The sequence below is a fragment of the Gekko japonicus genome, unplaced genomic scaffold (genome assembly GCF_001447785.1).
Source record: "Gekko japonicus isolate JY-2015 unplaced genomic scaffold, Gekko_japonicus_V1.1 scaffold650, whole genome shotgun sequence".
Lineage (NCBI taxonomy): Eukaryota > Metazoa > Chordata > Lepidosauria > Squamata > Gekkonidae > Gekko > Gekko japonicus.
In genome coordinates this window covers 288,075-307,619 of record NW_015164684.1, presented here as the reverse complement: position 1 = coordinate 307,619, position 19,545 = coordinate 288,075, and positions in this window count along the sequence as shown.

Sequence of the window (19,545 nt, the reverse complement as noted above, 5' to 3'; positions counted from 1 at the left end):
AAAAACTGCTGATGATTAATGGCTTTCTGATTTCTTGATACCCCCCTCTTTTTTCTTTTCTGTATCCTTTTAATTATATAATAATTATATAAAGAAAGCATATTCAGTCATTGTCTTGTGCTGGCAGAGGAAGGAGATAGTCAGAGACATGACTCTGAACTGCAGGTTTTTCTCCACACACACAAAAATGGTTTAAAGTAAGAAAAAAATCCCTCAGAGCAGAGCATGCTTGGAATTTCAGCAGTGATATCTCCAAAAGTTATTCATGGAGAGGAGGAGAAAGAATACGGAGCTTGCCTGAGCCTAGACACAACTAGTTACTGCACTGACTCGACTCCTAGCAGGGGTTAACAAGGCTGGTCATATTCCACCAGCAGTACGACTGTCAAGAGCGTCTGTGTCTGTGAGGCCCAGGCAACCTAAATGGCTCTGGACAAGAATACATTCATTTATCCCGATGACTCCTGACAGGCATCCGCCTCCCCCCATGAGAGCCTCGGCAGCAGCAATGTCCACAGGATCATTTCTATAACACGACACCATAAAAAGAAAGCCGCGGCAGCATCTGTGCTTTGTTTGTGGTTCCATTAGCCTTTCCTGAACTGCAAATTATTTGGAAGCAGCTGGGGAAGGGGGGGGGGTTTGGAGAAATGGTGCTGGCAACATCGCTGCCCATGCCAAGGCTTTGGAGCTTCACCCTCTCCGCAAAGGTCTACGCTTACCTCTTTGCCGTTATAGGAAATCATTAGCAGGAGCTGTCACATTTGTGGTTTCTTAAATGCAGCACAGACTGCTGCACCCGTATATATTTTAACTGCAAACGCTGTAAGCATTTGGTGATATTGTTGTTTTGTTTTTAACGCTGGCACAGACCAAAGCAGGCAGATTAGTTTTTTTAGTGGGCAGGCAGAGGGGTGAGAATAAAGATGGGTTGGCGCTTGCCTTTTGTAATGGCTCTTGCCCTGTGCTTTTTTAAACTGTGGCCTGACACGTGGAAATTGAGCAGGTGACCCTCTTCCTGCCACGGAGATAAATGGTTGCTTGGGGAGGGGAAGCTTCAAACTTCTGTGTATCAGGCTGCTGTTAATACTACAAGAGCAGGGCCAGAAGGAAGTGGCAGGCCCCTGCCACATGGGGGGAAATGTGCGGCCAAAGTGCGGCTTTTGGAAGCCGTGCCAAAATAGACACGCCGCGGTGGGATCACACAGATCCCCTGAGCTGCGGCACCATTACTCCCCGGCATGGCCTGGGAGGAAGCCACAGTCGGGAGACCGAGGCAGCCGACTGAGCATGCATCCGTATGTGCAGTTCGGCCAGGAGCCGGGGATGCGCCAGCAGAAAGATGCGCCGGCGATCCCATGGCTCCGCTTGCCACAGCCGTTCAGGTAAGACCACCTCTGTCGGTGGTTCGTTTTTGCTGCGGGGTTTCCGGGGTTAGGGACGGATCGTGGATGGGTGCGCGCCGCTTCCCAGATGTTGCGGTGAGATCGCGCCCGTTTGCTACGGCCCCAGTCTGTCCCTCTCCCGGGCCAAAACCCTCCGTGTGACCGGGACCGCAGAAACAGAAACAGAAGCAAACGTTTAGAAAGTTTCTGAGTGATAGATATAGGGGGTAATAAAACAGCCTAGGGCTGCAGTCACACCTGCCATTTGGAGCAGAGGGGAAGCCAGGCTCTTTCCTCCGGAGGGATTTGACATGCAGTTGTGAAATCACACAGCCCTTTCAAGCTGTGGGCTCAGCCCGCCACTGTGTGATCAGATGCAACTGCGGGTGAGTCTTTTTTGTTGTTGTTGTTTGTTTCCCATGTGTTTAAACGAGGAATCGCACCTCTGCACTGAGGGCTCCCTATGGAGTATGCAGTGATGCACATATTGCGGGGGGGGGGAGACACCGAGCCGGGATGGCCTGATCAGACCATCCCGACAGCATGAGAGCATGCTTGTGTGATCAGACAGGGGAAAGTCTGTCCTTGGCCTGTCAGAATGCGTCAGAGCCGGACTTTCCCCAGTGTCTTTCAACTCCTGTGGCGGAACAGCACGGGTTGCTGACAACTGCAGGACCCTTCCCAGATGTTGCTGTCTGATCGCGCCCTTTAGATCCGTCAGGCATTTGCGTCTATGTCGGATCTAAAGGTGCATGTGATCGCAGCCTAAGAGCAGCTCTATCTGATTAAATTAGTAGGTTAGTTTTCTCAGGACATGAAGAAAAATCCTATCATAAGAACATAAAAAGAACCCTGCTGGATCAGATCAATGGGCCATCTGGTCCAGCATCCTGTCTCACCCAGTGGCCACCCAGTTCCTCTGGATAGCCGGCAACAGGGCCTAGAGGCCAAGACCGTCCCCTGATGTTGTTTCCTGGCTCTGGGGATCATCTGTAGAGCTAGATTTGAGTTCAGGAACTTATTGCTTAACAAGGTTTTCGGAGTATAAGCTTTTGGGAGTCAAAGCTGCCTTCATCAGAAGGGAGCTTTGATCTCGAAAATGTATACCCTGAAAATCTTGATCTATGCATGGGGTGGACAGAATTGATAAAGATAACTTTTTCTCCCTCACCCAAAATATTAGAACTTGAAGGCATTCACTAAAGCTGATGGGCAGTAGGTTCAGGATGGACAACAGGAAATACTACTTTACACAGAGAGTAATTGAAATGTGGAATTTGCTGCCAGAGGATGTAGGGATGGCCACAGGAATAAATAGCTTTAAAGGGGGATTAGATAGATTCTTGGAGGATACGTCTATCAGTGGCTTCTAGTGAGAGGGACCTCCACAATCAGAGGCACTAAACCTCTGAATCCCAGAGTCAGGAGGCAACATCAGGGGAAGGCCTCGGCCTCTACACCCTGCTGTTGGCCCTCCAGAGGAACTGGTTGGCCACTGTGTGAGACAGGATGCTGGACTAGATGGACCACTGATCTGATCCAGCAGGGCTCTTCTTATGTTCATGTTCTTATGTTCATTTTGTAAATTTATAAAGGTTTCAAAAAGGTTCTTTGAAGTCTGTGCCTCATTCTACTTCAGGGCTGAGCATACAAATTTCCTCTGCCCCCTCTTAATCTAGCCTGGACTGGTCAATTTCACCGTTTGTTGGTTGATTTCACCAAGCTTGCCCAGCCTGAAGGAAAAACCCCTGTCCCTTTAAGATGTGGAAATGGGTAGGAGCAGCTTTTCATGGAATGGAGGCTAATAGTACCAGCGGGCAAATAACATCCCGTTAAGCCTCTGCCCAAGGGACAGGACATTCTTCTCCAGTCCTGTTGGTAACTGTAAATTTTGCCTTGCTTCTCAGCTCACCAGGCTTTTGCCTAGCCATTTTCTCTTTCTCTTATCAAGGAGAAACTTTTCAACACCTTTCCCCCTCTCCTAAGTTTCTCTGCACATCCATTATCTGGGGAGAAAGCAAAGTGCTATATTGCCTCTTTGCAGAGACTGGTGGGAATATCAAACAAAATTGTAGTGTGTGGGGGCGGGGCTGGCTCCCTATCTTTGATCATCTCAACCAGCCGCGAGAAACTCGCAAAAGGACCACAGCATGTTCATAACCGTATTGGGAAGCATCCAGCCAGGATAGCATCTGGAGCATCGCAAGTAGCTCAGCCCTATGTAATTATGTTAATTGCATTTAATTATACCCAGTGACCCACACATGCTGCTTTGGAGACAGGCACTATCAAACAGTAGTGAGTTAATTTAGAAAGCAACTTCAACAAGCATGCTACTTCAGGAAAGCAGATGCCAGCGTGGTACTCTTTGTCTCCTGGGCCTGGTGGATGGCTCTGCCTCAATGAAGCTCCACAGGGAGGGGACCGGATCAGCCTTCTCATTCAGGAGACCACCGGGAGATTTCGCAACTGACGTCTTTGGTATTATTAGCTATCTGAATTTGCACCCCACCCTGCCCCATAGCATGATGGTAGTATTTTATTCATTTGTATTTACTGTATTTATTTATATTCCTACTTTTCTCTCCGCTGGGAGCCCAAAGTGGAGGAGGAGGAGGAGGAGGAGATTGGATTTATACCCCGCCCGTCACTCGGAGTCTCAGAGCGGTTTACAAACTCCTTTCCCTTCCCATCCCCACAACAGACACCCTGTGAGGTAGGTGGGGCTGAGAGCTCTCTCTCTAGAACTGCCCTTGAGAAAACAGCTCTGAAAGAACTATGGCTTGCCCAAGGTCATCCAGCAGGTGCAAGTGGAGGAGTGGGGAATCAAACCCTGTTCTCCCAGATTAGAGTCCACACACTTAACCACTACACCAAACTACACATAATATTCCCTCCTTCTCCATTTTATCCCCACAAGGTAGGTCAGGTGGAGAGTGTGTGACTGGCCCAATGGGCACCCAGCAAGCTTCCATGGCAGAGTGGGGATTTGAACCTGGGTCTGCCAGGTCATAGTCGGACACCCCAGCCACCAGACTACAATGGCTCTTAGTTTTTATTTCCCTGTGGCCTGCTCAAAGCTTCCTCAACAACTGGCCCATCCCCTTTAGGATGGCCACTGAACCATAAAGCTCATGAGACAGTCAACAGGCAATGCCTTTCGTAATACATTAAAATTCCTGCAGTATTCTTGGTCTGCAGCAAGTATACAGAGGGAGACAATATAGTGCAGTGGTTACAGTGTTGGGCTAGGATCCTGAATACCTGGGTTCAAATCACCACCTTGCCAAGGTGACGTTGGGCTGGTCTCTCTCCATGTCATCATACTATTCTTCACAGGGTGGTTAGGAAGCTAAAATAAGGAAGAGAGAACTGTGTAAGCTGTTCTGAGCTCTTTGGAGAAAGCATGGGATAAAAATGTGCATACCAGAGTGTCCATTACCTGAGACTGCCATTTTCTCCGGGGGGACTGAGCTCTGTTGCCTGTAGATCAGTTGTTATTCCAGGAGAACTCTAGACCCCACCAAGAGGTTGGTAACCCTACTTTTGCTGGGCAAAAGGTCCAATACATGGGACCTTCTGTTGCTGCACATCAGTGACTAGGAGACTTTGGGGAGATGGAGACCTACTGTAACAGCTTTCTACCATGTCATGGCACCCTTTCTGGCTGCTTGACCAGAAGTGATGTCACCATGTCACCAGGTGCTCTAGCATTCTCTTGAAACCATATGGTAAAACCCACAAAGGTCTGAATGAACGATAGAGCGGCCAGTGGTGCAGTGACATCACTTCCGGTTATGCAACTGGAAATGATGTTGTGACATTGTGGGACACCATTCTGGCCCCTGCGTTTCTCCTCTGCTGCTCAATGGAGAGCAGGCAATGGGGGGTCACGGGCTGGGGTAGGAGCAGGAGTTGCCCTCCCTGACCTAGCAAATGGCAACCCTCTCAGTGACCTTCCTGAAATTGTTAAAAAGGTAAAGGTTCCCTTGCTCGAAAGCCAGTCGAATCTGACTCTAGGTGCTCATCTCCGTTTCAAAGCCGAAGAGCCAGCGCTGTCCGAAGACGTTTCCGTGGTCATGTGGCCGGCACAACTAAACACCAAGGCGCACGGAACGCTGTTCCCTTCCCACCGAAGTGGTACCTATTTATCTACTTGCAATTTCTTGCTTTCGAACTGCTAGGTTGGCAGGAGCTGGAACTAGAGATGAGAGCTCACTCCGTCATGCGGCACACTTGGGTCTTGAGCTGCTGACCTACTGACCTTCCACAGCCTGCAGTTTAGCATCTTAACAACTTGAGCCACCGCATGTAGAAATTTGGCCCAGAGTACACTTTTGGACCACCCAGGATGTTGTGTTCTCTCCCCCTCCCTTTACATGTTTATTAAAAACCTTTCCCTTCACATTTTCTTACCTCTCTCTCTCTTCACTGCTGGAAATTGACTGGTTCTTGTCAGGATCTCCACGCGGAAGGGTCTATGTTAGTTGTCCCTGACAGGCTGCTTCAGAGCTGTCTTGACTATTCAGCTCCTAGATCTTTTAGTCCCACAGTGAGAAGAGGAGTTGGTCATCTTGCGTGCTTTGTTATCCCCAGTGAGATTTTGCCTCATTTTGATGGGGGAACATCTGATGTTCTTGCGTCCCAGAATATTGCACATTTTCTGTTTATTGTGAGAAGCAAGGCATAGACAATTTCCATGTTGGCACACAGTGTTCCAAAGCTATCCCTTCTCCGGCCCTGCAAGGATCCTACACCCCCAGTGCCGGAGAGAAGGGCCTTCAGGCCTAAATGCAACAGAGGAATCTGCAAGGCACCAGCAAAATGCGAAGCTGTTCGAAAATAACTCGAGGAGCAGATCAAGATGATTTGCAGACCAAGGAAGGGAACTGCAGGTGTGTGGCTGGGAATGCTTACACATGTGGCATAATTAAAATAACTTTGCAATTCCTCTCCGGGGAGGGGGGGTGTAAACAGATCACAGTGGGTTTTCTCCGCATTGCTTTTGGCAGGCAAGAACATTTCGTGCTGCACGCAGGTGGAAACGGTGGCTTTGCTGAAGGGCAGAGCTGAGACTTCCTACCTTGTCTTTTTTGTCTAGCTTGGAAAGCACCACTCCTTTTGAGCGCCATTCAATAAGGTTGCCAATTTCAGGTTGGGGAATTCCTGGAGATTTGGGGGTGGAGGCTGGAGAGGGTGAAGTTTGGAGGGGTGTGTTCAGCCTGGATGCGATGCCAAACAGTCTGCCCTCCAGATCTGCCATTTTCTGCAGTGGAACTGACCCCCACAGTCTGGAGATCAGTCGTAATTCTGGGAGAACTCCCACCAGGAGACTGGCAACTGTACCGCACTGTTGCAGACACTCTTGCATTTGGCCTGTCCTGCCAGTCCTTTTGCCATCTTTCCCCACTGAGTCTGTAGCTTTTTTGACCCACACTGCCAGTGAATCCTATTGCCTGGGAGGATCGCTGTGATTTTGCTGATGATGTCATATTACCTCTAGTGTGAGGACACCTGCGAATAAGGCCACAGGAGTCTGTTACAGCCAATGGAATTTAACACAGTGCGGGCGAATGAGGCCACAGCCTGGAGGGCTAAGAATTACATGGCACCAGGAAGAGGCAGCAGGTGGAGACAAAAGGGCGTGGAACGGAAAAAACAAAATAACCTGAATGTTACACCAGGAAATGTCCCAGTACCCTGTTTGGTTTTTTGGAATATAGGGGAAATGTCCCTAATACTTTCATGCAAAGGGAGGGGGGGCCTTTGGCAACCCCTAACCAAATACTTGCACTTCTTTTATTTTCTACCCCCGCAGTGGGCAGATCCTCTGGGCTGCTACATTGGCGCCATGTTGATTTGTTTTTAATGTCACCTTCTTGTCTCTGGGTCTGTGATCTCAGCCAGTTGGGGGGCACGTTATGTAAATGAGGACCTTACAACACCACTTAGCCAATCAGATCAGGCTGTCACAAAAGCCCAGTGGGTGAATAATTCTAGTCATGTTCCCGGCCCCTTCACCCCCCCTCCAAGTGCCAACTTGGGGTCTGCTTTTTTCCAGGAGGTAAATGCTCACAAGACCCCCATCCGTTTTGGCTCTGTTCTAGTCAAGCAGGCTCATTTTGAAACGAGGCTGTTTGGGGAGGCTTTGGTTTCAGAGCCTCGTTTTCCGAGCTGCAAAAGGTTCCAAGCATCCTTTTAGCCATGCTGAAAGGACATCTGGACCAGTTTAAACTGTGAAATTCCAGGAAAGGAATTGTACTCTTGCTCTGATGGTTTGCTTTTGTTACCAGCCCCGAGCATTTTGAATGCATCTAAATCAAAATAGATTAATTAGTACTTTTCAGGCTTTGTTTCATTGGGAGGGAAGTGTACTGAAGCTTTTCTTTGGGAAGGAAGTGTACTGAAGCTTATAGTACATTGTTTGTTTTTAAAAAGAAGGTTCTTTACATGTTTACAGGCCAGGGAAGAATAACAGCAGCATGGTAGAAGTGTAGCATGTGTTACAAGGCCCCAAGGCAGTACAAGTCTGTGTCCTATTAAATCCAACAACATCTGTAAAAGGAACCACATGGCTTAGCCAAGCCCCAAGCATGGAGGTGAAATGGGTACCCAGGTGGCAAACCTGTTGCCATGGTAGGGTCTGCTTATGCAATGAATTCATCTTGTATGACCCATGAGCTTGTTCGTAGGTGGTCCATTTACTGAGAGTTTCACAAATCACTTTCCCCAAAGTTTAAAGTACTTTGCAAAATCCATAAAACGCTCAATGAAAGATAAGTTCAATAATTTATTTATTTGCTTATTTGCAAAATTTATACCCCGCCTTTCTGCCTTCATCAAGGCCCCTGAGGTAGCAGATTTAAAAAAAACATGCATAATAAAACATGTCTTAAAAACCATTCAAACCAAGCCAAAACACATCATTCAAACAATTAAAAACCAAGGCTAAAAGATGCACACAGAAAAACATGAAAACAGCAATCAAAACACAGGGCAGGAACTGGAGAGATCATTGAAGGAATGCCAGGCAAAACAAAGAGGTCCTCACCTGCTGATGGAAGATGGCAACAGAAGGGGCAGATGACTTTTTCCGGGGGAAGAGTTCCAGACTTTTGGTGCCATGACCAATGCTCCCTCTAAGCAGTGGGGTCTTGTGAGCAAAGATTCTACTCTGTGAGCCACTGGCCTTAAAGTTGTGAGTGAGCGATTTGGCCTCTGCATAAATTAGTTTGCTCTGGAGCCATCCTTCCTGAGCGAAGACAAAAACGTGTGAGCTGCAGGCTAAAAAATTGTGAGCTAGCTCACTCTAACTCAGCTTAGAGGGAACACTGGCCATGACCCAGAAGGCCCTGTTCCAGTTTGGCACCCACTTTATCTTAGAAGACAGGGTCACCCAAAAAAGGGCACTGGAAAATGACCATAGCGGTCAAGTAGGTTCATAAGGGAGTAGGTGGTCCTTCAGATATGCTGGTCGTCCCAAACCATAAAAGTCAACACCTGTTGATCAACATGGGTAATTTCACAGCATGAGAACCATAAAAATGGGGGGTAGGGCGGTGAATAGCAAGTTTGTACTGGGCCTAGAGAAAGGATGTTTGGGTCCTAAGGTCAGGTTATGAAGTGGCTCCTCCCTTGTTATTTCTTGGAGACTATGGCCGATTATGCATGCACATCTTACTGCAGATTCTCAGAGCAGTAAGCCTTTAATCTTGACCTCGGGTTCCAGGTCCGCCTTATGCACCATTCTTTTTCCTCCGGTGAATTTATTCTGCAGCGACAATTAAAAAAACACACTTTTCTAAATCAAGGTGGAATGTCACTTGTGACATGTGGGGTGTGTGTGTCCAAAGTTATTTTTTTTTAATTTATGCAATTGCCCTATCACAGCTGCGCAGTAGCATCGAGCGAGCATCTTCCATGCAGGTGTCTTCCATTTAAATCCTCCTGGTTCAGGTTTTGCGCATGCATTTTAGAATTAGTTCATTGAATGAAAGTGAACAGAAAGGAACCCAGGCAAAGGGGGGGACACCAATGTTGAAACTGAAAAGACTTTTTTTTGGAAACTGACAAGCATCCGCGAAGCCCCATTTTCCATATTGTGGAGCCCTAGGGGATTCTCTGCTGTGTTATCAGCCACTGTGAAAAATGGGAGAGAGTCACACGATCTCATAATATGGGGGAACATGCTGAGTGTACAGAATGCACGGTAGAACCCACTGACATTGGCATTGCAAGCTGTGATTGTTGGTAACACTTGTGTGTGTAGACATGCCTGTGCAAAGTCAGCTGCAACTCCGCCATGCTTTGCACAGGTCTGCAATTTGTATGGGGGAAAGAGAGTCCTCTGGAAGAAACTCTGGAGAGCTTTTTTAGACTTGTGCCACTAAATAAAAAAAATGGGGGGATATTTTCACTGATGCCCTAGTGCAGCTGCATAGTAATGCTAATTTACTGCCCTTCCTTGCAAATTTGTGTGGTTTTCTCTTTGTGATTCTCTAATTTGATCCTGCACACATATTAGCAGTTTTTTTTAAAGAATGTCCTACACAAATTGCACTTTTCCTCCAAATGGATCGATTCCAAGTAATTCTTAAATTCGGTGGCTCACAGAAGGTCCATGTGGCTCAGCCTCCATTTTAATGTTAGGCTTCTGGAGACTGCTGAAATGGTCCCCTTCCTCCAAATCTTGTTCACTAAAGCATTAAAAGCATTCAAAGCTTTAGGCTTCCATCTCAGTCTGTCTCTTTACATTGTATGTCAATTTCAATCCATGCTGATGATTCTCACCCCTTTATTTTGTTTTCATGCAGCACTGAGATCCTTTTTTTTTTTGCATGGGGGGACATTGCTGTTTGCTTCCTCTCTGATCCCCCTTTCAAGTCAATACCAGCAGGGAACTAAACTTCACGCAGCTCCTTTTAAACTTCTGCCCTGTCATTTAATTTTTTTTTAATTCAGCAATCTGAGACTAGTGATATACTCATATCACTAGACTAGTGCCACTTGTAAAAAAATTAAAAATGAAGGGGAAATGGACCAATAAATGGGGGAGGATGCCAGAAGGTAGAGAGTGGATGGAATAACCACAATGTGGGTGGGAAATCCGAGGGAATCTGTATGCTTTTGAATAACCTTCAGCTTGGAAGCAAAACAAAGGAAAAATCGGCACAAAAGCACTCTCTGAAAACCCAGGGAAACAGTGACCAAAAAGCGAATTGAGCACTGAAGGGAGGAAAATCAGTGCAGAATGACAAAAGAAAACCTGACGGATATGCACAGTGAAAGTGAGGGAAAACACCCATGTATAACAGGCCTATATGCCCTGCTATGAAAAGGAACCACCTTATTCATCTGACCCCTCTGGTCCCTTCATATGTATCCTGCTGAGTTTAGAAGCATGGCACTCTGGTAACATATCAATTGGGACTAAACTAGCCCCAGAATGAAACCATACATTGTGAAGAGGCATTGTTCTTGCTTTTGGCAGGAAGGAAGAGAATGACATAGGGCAAAGGGCTCCAGCATGGTGCACATGGGTGCCATGGTGCCCACTGAAACCTTTTCTGGCACTCACCAAGTGTTTTTAGAAAGCAGACAGGGCCACGTGGGCCTTTTGCCCAGCAAAGCCTCTAATTAAGCAATGGAGATTTGATTGGCTTTGCAGATTTTGGTAGCAGCTGCCTTAAGGATCTTGACGGTGTGACTGAAAGTAAGCCGTGGCAGCCATTTTGTGGCTCGCTCCACCTCCTGTGGCAGCCATTTTGTGGCTGCACTCACCATGTATGTCAAAATTCCAAAGGTGCCCACAGGCTCAAAAAGTTTAGCTACCCCTGGCATAGGGGATACGTGGAGACCATATGACTGGGAGTTGACGGCCATATGAGTTCTGGTACAACCCGGAAGTTTTCCATGGGGGGAGTCACCCCATCCACACAACTAGGGCTGTCAAGCCCCCAGTTGTGGTGGAGATTCCTCTGCTGTGAGTTCCTTTTTTTGGTAAACAAATTTTTATTTTCTTAGGAACATAACATATAAGATTAAATCATTCAGTCCATTGTTTACCTCATTCCCTTCCTCCCCTCCCTCCAGTGGCTTCCCGCAATGCTTCTCCCCCTTCTTACAAATTTCATTATATCATTAACACATCATTTGTTATCATCCAACCTCAAGATAACATCATTTGACTTAATATTGATCTAAACATATTAAGTTTTGTTTTACATCCCAGTTCTTTTCCAGATATATTTTAAAGTCATTCCATTCTTGAAAAAACACGTTGTCTTCTTGATTATTCAACTTCTTTGTAATTTTATCCATTTCTGCCATGAACAGAACTTTTTGTATCCAGTCTTCGATTTCTGGTACTTTCTCAGTCTTCCAAAATTGTGCATAAATCATCCTCGCTGTTGTAATAAGGTACCAGAATAAAGTCCTTTTAGTCGAGTTAACTTCTTCCATTTTTAGTCCCAAAAGCAGAATTTCAGGCGCTTTCTTGAAAGAGCACTTAAGTATTTTTTGCATTTCTTTGTGGACTTTTGTCCAAAAGAGTGTAGCTTTTTCACAAGTCCACCACATATGGTAAAATGAGCCCTCATGTTTTTTACATTTCCAACATTTATTTGACATATTCTGGTTCATATTTGCAATTTTCTTTGGGGTCATATACCACCTATACATCATTTTGTAACAATTCTCTCTAACATTGGTACAGGGTGATATCTTAATAGCATTTTTCCACAAATATTCCCAGGTTTCTATGTCAATTTCCTTGTTCATATTTATTGCCCATTTTAACATTTGCTCTTTCACAGTCTCATCTTCTGTATACCATTTTAACAACACTTTATACATTTTAGAGATATCTTTTCCCCCTCCACTCTCCCATACCTTTTCCATTTCATTTTTTTCCTCTCTAAAACCATAATTTCTTTTGTCTGACCTAAAAAGGTCAGAGATCTGCATGTATTTCAACCATTCATATTCATATTCAATTTCATTCTGCTTTTTCATTACCCATTCTGTTCCCTCTTTTTTTATTATGTCTTTATACAGCAACCAATCTTTGTCTCTACGTCTTGAGTAAGATGTTAACACTTCCACTGGTACAATCCAAAGTGGCCTTACATCACCAAAATATTTTTTATATCTCATCCATACCACAAATAATGCTTTTCTTACCACATGATGCTTAAAAAAGCTATCCATTTTTGTTTTGTCATACCATAAATATGCATGCCAACCAAATCTACAATCATGACCTTCTAACCCCAATAGCTTATCATTTTCTAATTTCACCCATTGCTTCAACCAGGTCATACAAACCGCTTCATAATATAATCTGAGATTTGGTAGCTGTAGTCCACCTCTGTCCTTGGCATCACAAAGTATTTTCATCTTAATTCTCGGTTTCTTGCCTGCCCAAACAAACTTTGATAGTTCTTGTTGCCACCTTTGCAGCAAATCTGTCTTACTAAGTATTGGTATTGTTTGGAACAGGAACATCAAACGTGGTAGGACATTCATTTTTATAACTGAAATTCTTCCCATCAGTGACAAGTTCATTTTGTCCCATTTCTTAAAGTCTTGGGTTAACTTAGCCCATAGTTTTTCATAATTGTTCTTATATAAGTCTATATTCTTTGCAGTTAACTCAATGCCTAAGTATTTCGTCTTCTTTACCACTTCACATTGTACCAAATTTTGTAGTTCCACTTGTTTTTGTTTCGTCATATTTTTGCAAATAAGCTTCGTTTTATTCTTGTTTACATAAAATCCTGCCAATTCTCCAAAATCTTTTATTTTTTGAAATAGTAACGGTAACTCTTCCGTCGGGTTTTCCACAATAAACATTACGTCATCTGCAAAAGCACGGTATTTATATTTAAAACCTTTATGTGTCAAACCCTTAATCTCTTGATCTTGTTGTATTTTTTGTAAAAGTACCTCCAACACCCAAATGAACAATAGCGGTGACAAGGGACAACCCTGCCGAGTACCTTTCTGTACCTTGAAGCTATCGGTCAATTCTTTATTTACATTCAGTGTAGCTCTTTGTTCCGAATAGATAGCTTCAATACAATTTCTGAACTGTTGTCCCGTATCAATTTTTTCCATCATCTGTAACATAAACTTCCAATTAAGATTGTCAAATGCTTTTTCCGCATCCACAAACAAAAAAGTTACCTCTTTTTCAGGGTGCTTTTCATAGTATTCCACTGCGTCCATTACTATTCTTACATTATCTCGAATTTGTCTTTTTGGCAGAAAGCCCGCTTGATCTTCTGAAATCACTGTTTGTAAGTAGTTTTTCACTCTTTCTGCAATAATTTTTGCAAAGATCTTATAGTCATTATTTAGGAGAGAAATTGGCCTGTAGTTCTTTACATTCGTTAGTTCTTGGCCTTCCTTTGGTATCAATGAAATGATTGCCTCTTTCCATGAGTCTGGCACTTTCTTGCACATCCGTATGTCGTTGGATAAAGCTTCCAGGGCCGGGACAAGTTCCTCTTTCATTTTTTTATAAAACTTCGCGGTAAATCCGTCCGGCCCTGGCGCCTTCCCCAACTTCGCTTCTTCAATTGCCTTCCTCACTTCCTCTGTTTGGATTGGCCCATTTAGTAAATCTTTAAACTCTTTGCTTATTTTGGATAGTGGAATCTCTTCTAAATATCTTTCAATCTTCTCAAGATCAATTCTATTTGCTTGAAACAATTTAGCATAATACTTGAAGAAACTTCTCTTTATACCATTAGGGTCAACGAATTCTTTTCCTTCTTCTATAATTTTGGTTATCATTCTTCTTTCTTTTCTTGCTTTGAGTTGCCAAGCTAGATATTTCCCCGGTTTATTCGCCCCTTCAAAAGATTTCTGTTGTAACTTCTTTAAATTCCAATAAAGCTCTTGGTTCAAAAAATCATTCAGCTGTTCTTTCAGCAACTGTAGTTCTCTAATAATCTTCTTTTTCCCCGGTTTCTTCTTCAGTTCTTTTTCTTTTTGGGCTATTTGTTCCAATACTTCCACTTGCCTTTGAAGTTTTTCCTTCTTTTGCTTCACATTTTGTGAGATGAGAATCCCTCTCATCACAGCTTTGTAAGCGTCCCACACTACCTGTATTGAAGTCTCTTTATTCAGATTTTGTTGGAAATATTGTTTTGTTTCTTCTTTTAACATTTCCATAACACCTTTTTTATCCAACAAATCTTCATTTATTCTCCAAAGAAAGGATTTATTCCTTTCAGTAGAGGTCCACAAAACAGGGTTGTGATCCGAGTTACATCTAGGCAGGATTTCTATTTTTTGTGTTTTCATTGACAATTCTTCTGACATCCAAATCATATCAATTCTGGAAAAAGAGCAATGTCTATTGGAATAAAAAGTAAAATCTTTCTGCGTTGGGTTCCATTTCCTCCACACATCTTCTAGTTTTTCCTGTTTGACTAGTTCAAAAAAGTTCTTTGGCAATTTTCCACTAATTTCGTTGCCTTTTTGTGATTGTCTATCCAGCCGATCTATAGTTCCATTAAAGTCTCCGGCCAAAATAACTTGATCATAAGTTTGTCCTTGTAGGTGTTCAGTTAAGTCCTTAAAGAACTTTTCTTTTGCTCCATTGGGTGCGTATATATTGACCACCAGTGTCTTTTTCTGTTGAATCATCACTTCCACACCCACATATCTTCCTTCCAAATCTTTGAAAATTTCTTTAGGTTGTAAATCCTTTTTCACATATATCACCACACCTTTTTTCTTATTTAAGGCCGAGGAATAAAATTCTAATCCCAATTTAACATTTTTTAAATATTTGGCATCCAGTTTTCTAATATGAGTTTCTTGCAAGCATATCAAGTTACAATTTTGTTTTTGTATCCAATAATTGATTCTTTTCCTCTTGTTAGGTGAATTTAATCCATTCACGTTCCATGACAACAATTTGTAATCCATTGTAGATTCTTAATTTAAAGTTCTCCAAAGACGTCAGAATTGTCCGCCTTAAATTTATAAAAATCCGTCACCGACCTGATCTGGACTCTCCCACCTTTGTAAGTAAAGGATAAGCCTTGTGGAATTTCCCATCTGTACCTAATATTCAAAGTCCTCAGTTTATCCACCAAAGGCTTATACCTTTTTCTGTCTTGCAGTACTGCTCGGGGGAGTTCTCTCATCACCATAATCTTGTTTCCTTCCATTTCAAAAGGGACGGTGAATTGTTTCTTAAAAATATCTTCTGTAGTTGTTCTTGTTACAAATTGTACAATAACATCTCTTGGTAAATTTTTCTTTTCTGCAATTCTGGAGTTCACTCTGTATATCAAATCAAAATCAGAGTCCATTGTCCCTTCATCTTCTTCCAAATATGATGTTATTGCCTTCATCATTTCATCTCTTATATCTTCATTTTCCTTCTCTTTAATGCCCCTGAATCTCAGATGGGTTTGCATCCTTCTGAACTCCATCATTGTTTCTGATCTTCTAAATTGCTGAGTCAAAGAATCCTGTTTTTCTTCCACTTGTTGCATCTTCTCTTCCACTTCCGTAGTTTTGGTTGCATTAGCCTGAATCTCCTTTTTGACTCCTTCTATTTCTTGCTTGATTGAAGTTATCTCAGTAGTGACCAAATCTTTAATTGCCGCTATGTTCTTCTCCTGAACCTCTTCAAGTTGTTTCAGATGAATCTGAGTCTGCTTTGCCATTTGTGCCTCCAGTTGCTTTTCAATCTGTTCCCCCATCCTTTTTTCACTTTGTTCTCCCATAGCTTGTATTGCTTCCAGCATCCTTTTCTCCATTGCCTCCATGGCAGCATACATCTCTTTCTTATCCTTCTCCCTCTCTTTTGACATCTTGGGGGTTGGTGTCAGCCTAGTTGGTGTTGAATTAGTTCTTGGTCTCACTTTTGGCTTAACGTCAGGATCAGAGTCAGCTCTTTTCGGTCCTCTTCTGGTCTCCGTTTTGGTGCTTTTCCTGCGGTGCGCAAATTCACAAACAAACAGTCTCTTCTAAAGGGTAGCCTTCAATCAGCCATTCCCTTCTATTTTCGCTTTTAAAAACCCTCTAAAAGAAGTTTAAAGTCAAATTTAAAGTCAGGTCCTCCTCAAAATGTCGGGCGCAACTTCTCTATGGTATTCGGGTATAGAGTAGGTCAGGTTACCGTATTCCAGGTCCCGTCTGTTCGTATACACTCACTTCCGGTTCTGCTCTCTTGTAGCTCCGAGTCTCTTCCTGTTGGCTTCCTGTTGGCTTCAGCCCTTCTTTCAGGGCTTCCTCTTCCTGTTCCAGCACCTCGGAGTATTTTTTTCGTTACACCGGCCTGCTCCTCCCGCGATACAGTTCGTCAGTTTCGGTTTTCGGCTGCGCACATATCTCAATTCCCACCGCAGGAATGTTAAACAATGTTCTTTTTTACTGTTTTAAAGCCTTCAATCAACTATTTTCTTTGCCGGAATCGGATTTCTGGGAATGTTTGGTCATTTCCCGCTCAACTGCTTGTTTCAATTTTTATCTTATCACAGTTCAGGTAAGCGGCACGTTTATTGTTATCTAGCACGATCAAATCTGGTTTCGCATTGCTTCTTTTCACTTACTGTTGTTGCCCATCTTCAAGAGGTCGGCTGGTAGAGAGCTTAAACCGGTGATCCGGCTCGAACGGCCGCTGCAGAGTTGCTTGGCACTTGCCTTCTTCGGGGGAGGAGATCAAAGCATGAAACGGCTCCTTCGGGAGCCGGATCACGCCAACCTCACACTCCCTCTTAGGCGCTGCTGCCTGCTTGTCCCCCCCCTCACTGGGGAGCGATGCGTTGGGCTAAAAACTGCCCAAGCTGTCAAAAGCGGCCGTCGCTCACTTCGCACAATCGCAAAAGTGTGTCAGTCCTCCATCTTAGCCCGACCGGAAGCCCCTCTGCTGTGAGTTCCTGTTGCCTGCTTGGAACAGGGCTCGGGTGATAAATTAGAAGTTTGATTTAAAAAAAAAATTATAATCAGTGTGGTCTTGCAAGAATGGTGATGCCACTTCTGTATTCAGCCTGGAAGCAATGGATGTAGCTCTAGGAATTGGAAACATCTATGGTTGCTGGTGATTCCTAGAGCTGCCTATTGTCACTGCCTCTGTGCAGCAACCCTAGACTTCATTGGTGATCTCCTACCCAAGTACTAACCAGGGCTGAGATCTAACAAGATCAGGCTAGCCTGGGCCATCCAAGTCCAGGCCTAGAGAGCTAACCTGAATAAAAAGGTGATATATTGCTTCCCATATAATAGCAGAGGTTTAGGGCTTTGCTGGCCTTTGGAGGGAGGTAGTACCAAATGTGAAGAATTCTGTACTTCCAGAATGCTTGTTTTCATTGCACAGAGTGATTTTTAAGTGTTCTCCCTTTAAGTGTGCTCTGCATATGCCCTTGCAACATCCTAAAAAAAGACTGCATCAGCCACAACTAGCTAGCCAGGCTTGACCAATTGTCCGTTACAGGAAGCAGCTGGTAAATGCAAGTTAAGAAAAGAACAGATTTGTCTCACACTATTATTGCCAGAAGATTGGAATCCAGCAGAGTGCCAAGTTTGCAACAGGGAACCTGTGAAAGAAAATGATGAAGCTGCTACAGAAAGTTTCACAGACCCGCTTTCCTGATCTCCTGTGAGACAGTCATCATCAACTCTCTCATGGCCAGCTTTGTGACATTAGCCCTTTGGTTTTAACAGAAGACAAGACAGCACCTCTGCCTTTGAAACACTTCCTTGCGCGAGATGCCGGAGTCTCTTCCAATGCCCAAGGGCAGTTTGTGCCTCCAGAATGTGTGTGGTATTAGTTTTGCCCATTCTGCCAAGCCACTCCCACCCTTTCTTTGGCTCCACCTCTCAAAGCTTCTCTTAAATATTCCACCACAAGTCTGTGGGTGGAAGCCCCTTTATCAATCGTGATCACTAAATGGAACCTTGTACAGAAGGTGCTGTCTTGTCTTCTATTACTGTAACTTCACTCCAGAGATTCATCCACCAGATGACTCCATAGTAACCTCACTCCAGGTAGTTACCAGCCTCCAGGTGGGCCTTCTGAAGTTCTCTGACTAGAGATCAGTTTCCCTAGAAGAAATTGGCAGCTTTGGATGGTGAGCTCCATGGCATACCGAATACTCACTCTAAGCTGTGGGAGTCTTGTGAGCAAAAATTCTACTTTGTGAGCTGCTGGCATTAAAGTTGTGAGCGAGCGATTTGACTGCTGCATAAATTAGTTTGCTCTGGAGCCATCCTTCCTGAGCTGAGACAAAAATCTGTGAATTGGAGTCTACACAACTGTGAGCTAGCTCACACTAAGCTTAGAGGGAACACTGGGAAAACAGAAGTCCTAGACACAGAAGACCATGTGAACTTTAGTTGCCAGCTCTGAGTTGGGAAATTCCTGGAGATTTCGGGGGTGGAGCCTGGGGGTGGTGGAGTTTGGGGAAAGGAGGGACTTCAATGGGGTATAATGCCATAGAGTCTACCTCTCAAGCAACCCTTTTCTCCAGGATAACTAATGTCTGTCCCCTGGAGACTAGCTGTAATTCTGGGAGATCTCCAGCCACCACCTGGAGACTGGCAACCCTCATGCACACAGCAACATAGACAGAGCTCCTAACAGGTTGTATAGAATTCTGGAATGGGATGTGCGTGAAATTGAGGTCAGGTGACCTGTACCATGACACAGGCAATCTCTGATGCTGATTGTCTCCTCCACTTCTGGTTGCCAATCTCCAGGGGGGCCATGGAGAGCTCCTGGAATTACAACCAATTTCCAGATGGCAGAGATAAGTTCCCCTGGAGAAAATGGTTGCTTTGGGAGCTGGACCGCATGGCATTTTACCCTGTTGGAAGTCCTTTCCATCCCCAAACCTTGCCTCGCCACACTCCGTCCCCAAATCTCCAGGAATATCCCAGCTTGGAGCTGGCAACTCTGCCCTCCATAGAACCTGCAGGAGGAGGAGCAGGAGGAAGAGCAGCAGCAGCAGGAGGAGGAGGATTTATACCCCGCCCTTCACTCAGAGTCTCAAAGCAGCTTACAATCTCCTTCCCTTCCTCTCCCCACAACAGACACCCTGTGAGGTAGGTGGGGCTGAGAGAGCTCTGAGAGAACTGCTCTTGAGAGAACAGCTCTGAGAGCACTGTGACTGACCCAAGGTCACCCAGCTAGCTG